The following is a 7,666-nucleotide window of genomic DNA, read 5'->3' on the forward strand; positions in this document are numbered from 1 at the left end:
CATAAGATTTCACATTTAGAAACGTTCAGTTTTAATCCTGATGCATTAGAAAATGCAGTTATTGCATTAAGGGCATGGGCGACCTGGTCTTTTTCTCTTAAAAAAAGAGTAGTATCATCAGCCAGTTGGGAAATGTTTATTTCTTTGTTAAAAATCGTTAAGCCATACAAATGGACAGTATTCAGAACATCTAGAGATAGAAGTCCATAACCAAAATGAATAAAAATGGCAAAATTGGGCATCCCTGTCGTACACTTCTGTTGATAATGAATCTTTTGAAAGTATTAAGGTTTAGTAACAAAGAACTATTTATATCTTTGTAAAACATGCGAATGACTTTGATAACATTTTCGCCGAATCCAAACAGTTTCAGAGACCTAAACAGAAATTTGTGTTCAATTGTATCAAAGGCTTTACAGAAGTCCAAAAATAAGACAACCGCATCTGAGTCAATTGCATCTGAATCATCTATAAGGTCCAAGACTAAACAAATGTTAGAGCTTATGTGACGGCCCTACATAAATCCCCTTTGAGTCTCATTTATAAGGGTATCTAGTCCTTTCTTTCATCTTTTGGCATAAACCAGAGCAAACAATTTGTAATCAATATAATTGGTTAAGTAATTGGTCTCCAATTGTCAATGAGAGAAGGGTCTTTATCGGGCTTCGGAATCAATTAAATAAGGCCCTGTTTCATAGTGGAGACCATTTCCCCACTTTTAATGCAATCTTGAAACACTAAAAATAGGGTCTTCTATAGTAACTCTCAAAACTGTCTATAGAATTCAACTGATAGGCCTTCAGGGCCAGGTGATTTCCTTTTTTTCATTGAATTCGAGCCTCTCTAATTTCTTCAATTGCATTTAGAACTAAATGTGGAGCTTTATAGTTACGTGATGACATCACATGCCCAGCGTAGGCATTCTTTCAAAATGATTCAGCAATTCGATAAACACAGTTTCCATCATTATTTGTTGCAGTAAAGAAAGTCAGACAAACACATCCCTATCGAACAAATTTTTTTTTCAATCTATAGAGCATTTCTCCTGTATCTGCCATTTCCATTACACATTGCAATTATTTTGCTTTTGTCGAATATACCTGGGTCAATGGATACCTGCCTATTGTCTGTGTTCGGTGGTAGGATTGGGTAGAGCGGTAATCTTCGCAGCTGTGTATCCTGTTTTAGTGGTTTGTCGAAATTAAAACCCAACTCTCAAGTCATGAACTCACTTACAAAACTCAGTTATTGTCAATTCTGACAATAAAATAAATGTTTATGACTAATATCGATGCCACTTAGGCCGTTTTCTATCAGAGAAATTGTTTATTGCCTTCAGCTGCATGCTTTTTTATTTTCTTGTAGTGCTCCAAAGAGCAAAAGTCCAAAACTTTGCACTAAATACCTGAGTGACCAGAGAGTGACCAGAGAGTGACCAGAGAATGACCAGAGAGTGACCAGGGAGTGAGCATAAACCTGGCCTGTGGGCTGGACACAGCCACACTTCCCTTGAAACTCCTGTTCTTGAAATTCTAGGACAGGGGTTCTATCACGTTTGAAGGTAAGACCCAGGTGCAGATAATGTCGAAGTAACAAAAGTTTATTCATTCGAACATGGGCAGGCAAAGGTACAGGACGGCAGGCAGGCTCAGGTCAGGCAGAGGTCGGTAATCCAGAATAGTGGGGCAAAGGTACCGGACGGCAGGCAGGCTCAGGGAAGGGCAGGCAGAGGTTGGTAGTCCAGATTAGAGGGCAAAGGTACAGGATGGTAGGCAGGCTCAGGGTCAGGGCAGGCAGAAAGGACAAAACCGGGAAAACTAGAAACCAGGAACATAGACAAGGCAGGCGCAAGGGGAAAACCACTGGTAGGTTTGAGGAACAAAATGAACAGGCAACAGACAAACAGAGAACACAGGTATAAATACACATGGGATAATTGGGAAGATGGGTGACACCTGGAGAGGGGTGGAGGCAAGCACAAAGACAGATGAAACAGATCAGGGTGAGACAGGTTCACAAACCTTTTTGGCCCACGACCCTATTTTGATATCTGAAAATTCACCGACCCCAGCCATTTGAAAATTATGTAATTAACCGCAATGTTTACTTTTTGAATTGGGGTCATTGCAGTCAATTTCAAAACATTCAAACAGTATTTCTGATTGTATTCTAAACTCACCATCATATACTTTTAATGTGGGGCAATTACAGTCAATTTCAAATTAGTCTGACAATTTCTCTAATCTCACCATCACTAATAAGATGGGTGTCCTTGATGCATGTTGCTTCGGCGCTTCTCTAAATCAGGGGGTGTGGTCAACAGTGCGCACCTCATCTCTCCTGTCACATCCAACCTGGATTGATTTGTTTTTAATGCAGGCGAGAGTACTGAATCAGTGCATTGAATAAATGCTCGGAGGGAGATGGCATAGTATTCCCTTTTAGTCAAGAACCAAAATTCCTTTATAGTGACCAGTGAATGTGTTGTCTGCAGTATTCGGTCACATGACAGCTTGATCAGCTGTTCAATTTAATTTACTCATCTATAGAATTCTTTTGTATTTCTCGTGCATCCTTGCGTTCAGTTCGTTCAGTTTCCCAAATATGTCTGTTACATAGGCAAGGAGACACATTTTATTTTCAAACCGCTAGTTTGGGAACCACTGTTCTAGGAGAGCTCCATAAGCTTCTTCTTCTTTGGTGGGGTTTTAAGGTGGACTACATCATGAAAAGTTGTATTGCCTGTGAGGCCTGTGAGGGCGGAACATTCGTTGCCAGGATAGTGGGCATTAGATCTGCACTATCGTTTAAGATTGATGTGCCTAGCCAGTAATACACTAGTGTCCCCCGTGGACCTGCTCATAAATAAAGTATCCTCCATTCAGGCTGCAAAGGCATTATTTTCCTCTTTAACTAGCTTTAATGACGTGCCATCTGAAAAGAAATGTGTGCTGTCTTATTAATAAAACAAAAATGTCCATCACCATTTTCTGATAACTTAGTATGTTACACACCACGTTCAGCTAAGGGTAAGTTGTCCGAAATCCCGAAAATTGTGGTGGAAGATTGTGTTTTATTAAGACATTCCCCTTTTTTCTTCCCAGACGGCCTGCAATTTTAAGCTAGTTAAAGTGGAAAATCATGACTTTGCTGCCTGAATGGAATATGCTTTATGTACAAGCTGGTCCACAGGGGACAGGAGAGTATTACCGGCTGTGCACATCAATCATAAACAATAGTGCAGATCTAGCACCCACTATCAGCTGCCTAGGCTAAATGCCTCTGCTGTAAATTCCCTGAGCCCCAAAAATACACCTGGCCGCACTAGCGTTGATTCCTATTTTCTCTGATTTCCTCTGTTTATGCTGTGCAGTTTGTAATCACTGCCATAAACAATACAAAGTCCACCTTCTTAACATGCAACATGTCAGGGTCCCTCTGTTGGCATGGAACATTCACTAATGTCTCTAATCCAGGGGTCTCTAACAGGTCGATTGCGAACTACCAGTAGTTTAAATTAAATTGGAATTACACTCAAAAATCTATTTGTTCATTTTCTTCCAGACAAAAAAAAACTATATTCTGATGTGATTTAACCATTGAAATGTACTTAAAACATCCAATTGAGTTGTTTCTTTATGAACAATTATAATTTCGAGAGTGACATTTTCTTCTCAAAACAGGAGAACCTAATTTGGGAAAGTATTAAAAAGAATCTGCAAAAAAAATCACTGATTTTATTAACCATTATTTGACCAGGTATATTAACAGAAAACATAGTGCATTACTTCCTCTTGTACACCAAGGACCAGGGGAAGAGTTGCAGGGCAGAGGAGCTAGAAAACAATGAGTAGCTTGTGACATGTACATTTGTTTAAAGTAGCTCTCATGCTAGAAAAGGTTGGAGACCCCTGCTCTAACCCTGCTACCTATGCCTCTTCAACGTCACTCCCTTCTTTCACTCTTGTCATTTCCTCTGGATAGGAGACATGCTGGACAGCCCTTATTCTTGCCACCTTTGCTTCCTTCACCCTAACAGGACAATCTCCAGAAGCCTGCCAGATAGCGGCTTAAATACTTTTCTAGCCCCAATGCATTTTTTATTATATTTATAATGTAAGTCTTAATTTTAAATTATTTATTCATTAGGCTTATAAAAATTCTGAGCATAATAGTTGCGTTACTGGTAAATCCAAACCAGAAAGATACCACCCTCTCCATGAACAGATGAGTGCCTGCGCAGTTAAAACACCCTCAATCAGGCGTGCACATCCCATTAGGCCTACCTGCTACTCCACCACTCTGTCCCGAGAGAGAATCTCAGACAAAGATGAGATGCAAGATAATGTTCATGTTAAACAACGCAAACAAATATTTGAAACAGTACTAAATATAGAGGATTCTACATTTCTTTGTACTGTCAGGTCCATAATTATTGGCACCCTTGATAAATATGAGCAAACAATACTGTATCAAATAAATAATACAAATACTGAGCTATATTACATGCTCAAAAGGTTCTAAAATTACATTTTTTTATACTAATACAATTGCTCAGAGAAAGAGATTTTGTTTAACAAGTAATAAAATAAATCTGATACGATAGGGGTCATAATTATTGGCACCCGTTTCAGTACTCCAGCACCCTCCCTTTGAGAGGATAACGACACTGAGCCTTTTTGTGGGGAACACATTGAGAGGGCTCTTAGACCATTATTCCATACAGAATCTTTCCAGATCTTTGTCTATCCTTTGTCTGTGCTTATGGACTACCCTCTTCAATTCAAGCCACAGGTTTTCAATGGGGTTCAAGTCTGGAGACTGAGTTAGCCATTCCAACATTTTGATTCTGTGCTCAATTTTAAAAAATGGTGGATGTTTTTGTGTACTTGGGGTTATTGTCTTACTGAAAGATCCACTTGCGGCCAAGGCAACCAGGTGTTTGGCTAAAATGTCCTGGTACTTGGTAAAGTTCATGATGCCGTTGACCTTAACAAGGGCCACAGGACCAGTGGAAGCAAAATAGCCCCATAACATCAAAGATGCACCTCTATATTTAACGTAGGTACTTTTCTGCATATGCTTCCGTTTTTGACGCCAAAGCCACCAATGGTGTGTGTGGCCAAAGAGCTCTATTTTCATGTCATCTGACGATAGCACCAGCTGGAGTTTTATAAACGGCAATGGCACACGGCTTGGAGCCGCTGCTATGGTCAGATGACATGAAAATAGAGCTCTTCGGCCACGCACACCAGTGGTGGGTTTTTACTCATCTTCATCAAGGGTGCCAATAATTATGGACCTGACTGTAAATGCTTTTCTCCACAAAACCCTAGGCTTAGTTTTATCACATGCCTTATTACCGGTAAATGTGTATTATCACAGAGAGGATACTTTTAAGGAGACATAACGTGACTTCTGAATTGATCCTAAATGTGTATTTTCTTTGCTATAAAACCCCTCCAAAAAACTCAGGATTAAAGGGAAAATCTGCAAAACAAAGAATAACAAAGCGGACACCCTGCCACTTAATTATTAAATAGCTGAGGGATGGGGCTGGGCTGGAGAAATGTAACCATTCTCGCATTCATAGAGAGATAGTTAACCATGTTTTTATACAGTGTTTGCTTACAATGGAATTGTTTATACAGCGTTTGTTTACAATGGCATTGTTTACAAACAATGTGGTAAAACAAGCTTATATTTGGGGTTCTGATGGGGTAAGACAGTTGAACTAAGCTCATGAGGCATTTATAAGTTATATTCAAGAGTGAGTGGATATTAACAATGCCTAGCGGATGTCTACATAGCCCTTGCACAGTTTTCACATTTTGCTGCCTTAAAATTCAATCTAAAAAGGGATTCAATTGGATTTGTTTCCTACTTACAGTATTTACACAACCTACATTATAGACATGTTTCTTTATTAATAAAAGCAAAGTTTGAATATGGCTGTCCATCAATGATTCCCAACCAAATGTCCTGAGCTTGTGCATTTTGACAAAAACAATGGATGTAGCAATCACAGATTGCCCCTTTATGCTTTATAAGTTCTTCCAAACAAGAGTGGTGAATACCATTATAGCACCACAATATAACAGAACAGCTTTTTTAACCATCCACTCCTCACAGGAGAGCTGTATCACTAATACATGCATTTATTACATTGTTTCCCAGTGTATTTATCATCCCACTCCGCCACCACCATCATCTAAGCCGTGAGGATGGCGGTGATACTATTAGATACAAAGTAGGATTTGTTATTTCTTGGGGGGTGTTACAAACAGAAAACTGCAACAAATAAATACGAAGGTAGTCAGACACACAGTTAAGTCATGGAAGGAAGTCCACAGAATCCAAGGTCAAGTGGAGGGACATAAGAAGAAAGACCATACATGGGGATGTGATGTCTTCATGTGTGATTGATCAGAAACAATCTAGTAATTATTCAGTTGTCATTAGAAATGAGAAACACAGCACCTGAAAATAAAATAATAGATTAGTAAGTGCACATATTCAAAAATGAAAGTGTGTCCCACTATTTAATACATTTACTTGATGTGGAACTGTTGAAATATAGACTTACAAGAATCCCTTTCCACAGCCCAGTGGTCCAAAGAACATCTCTGTTGGCAGGCAAAGTTTTCGACAGACTCCACTCAGGGTGGGGCAAGAGAAGGGAAATGATGCAGCCTCATCCTCCACAACTTAAGATCGAACCAAAAGGAGTACAAATTGGAATCAATAAAACAATAGAAACCTAAGAAAAACATATGGCATATACTGTATATACCAATGCAGAGATATAACCATTTCATTTAGCAGTGCTATTTTCATAAGACATGTAAACACAAATGTAATCCAAACTTACCATTAAGCAATAGGAAAACCAGGAGCACCAAGGTGACCATACGTTGACAAGACATTCTGGTGGCTGAAGAAGATGATGTTGCTACTCCAATGACTTTGACACGGAATTCAACTTTTTAGTCATGGCCTGTTTTGTATGTTGGTCTTGAGGGAGGAGTGACTTTAATGGGGAACACTATGGTCACTGTGAGAATCTCAGGATGGAATTATGTGGATGTCTGAATAGACATACTGTTCCTAATCACATTAGTAAAACTGCTTCACTGCAAAGGGTAGGCTGCTCATGATGCAGTAGTGTCACGGTATCCGAGAGCAAATTCTTTTTTCACCTAATCTCAAACTCGTGCTTTAGTCCTTATGTTAATCATTTCCAGGGAATGTTTTTCTCTCTGTGAGAGACAGTCATGTTAGCCAGACTACTGGATAGGATGTGTTGTTTGTATAAAATGTACTTTGATTATTCTATATTGTCATATCGTTGCCCTCTTTGGGTACAGCAAGCCCATCCCCCTCTCCCTGCCTCCCCCTGCCTCCTTCAACTAGGCTGCTGTGGTCAGAGAGAGGTCATAAATTCCTGAGAAGACCCTGCCTCATGGCCACACAGTATAGAGAGAGAGTGAAGTTTCATAGAGAACAAAGGAATTTCTTCCAACTCACAGAACTGGAGGTCCGAACAAATTTCATGTTCCGGAGAAGGTATAAAAGATCGGTGAAGAATCCAGCTACGAACTGGTCCGTTTGTTACATTTTGGGGAAGCTCATGGGAGACGGTGCAGCCACATTACCATAATTCTGT

Source organism: Oncorhynchus clarkii, chromosome 10, assembly GCF_045791955.1.
Source record: "Oncorhynchus clarkii lewisi isolate Uvic-CL-2024 chromosome 10, UVic_Ocla_1.0, whole genome shotgun sequence".
In the NCBI taxonomy this organism is placed as follows: Eukaryota; Metazoa; Chordata; class Actinopteri; order Salmoniformes; family Salmonidae; genus Oncorhynchus; species Oncorhynchus clarkii.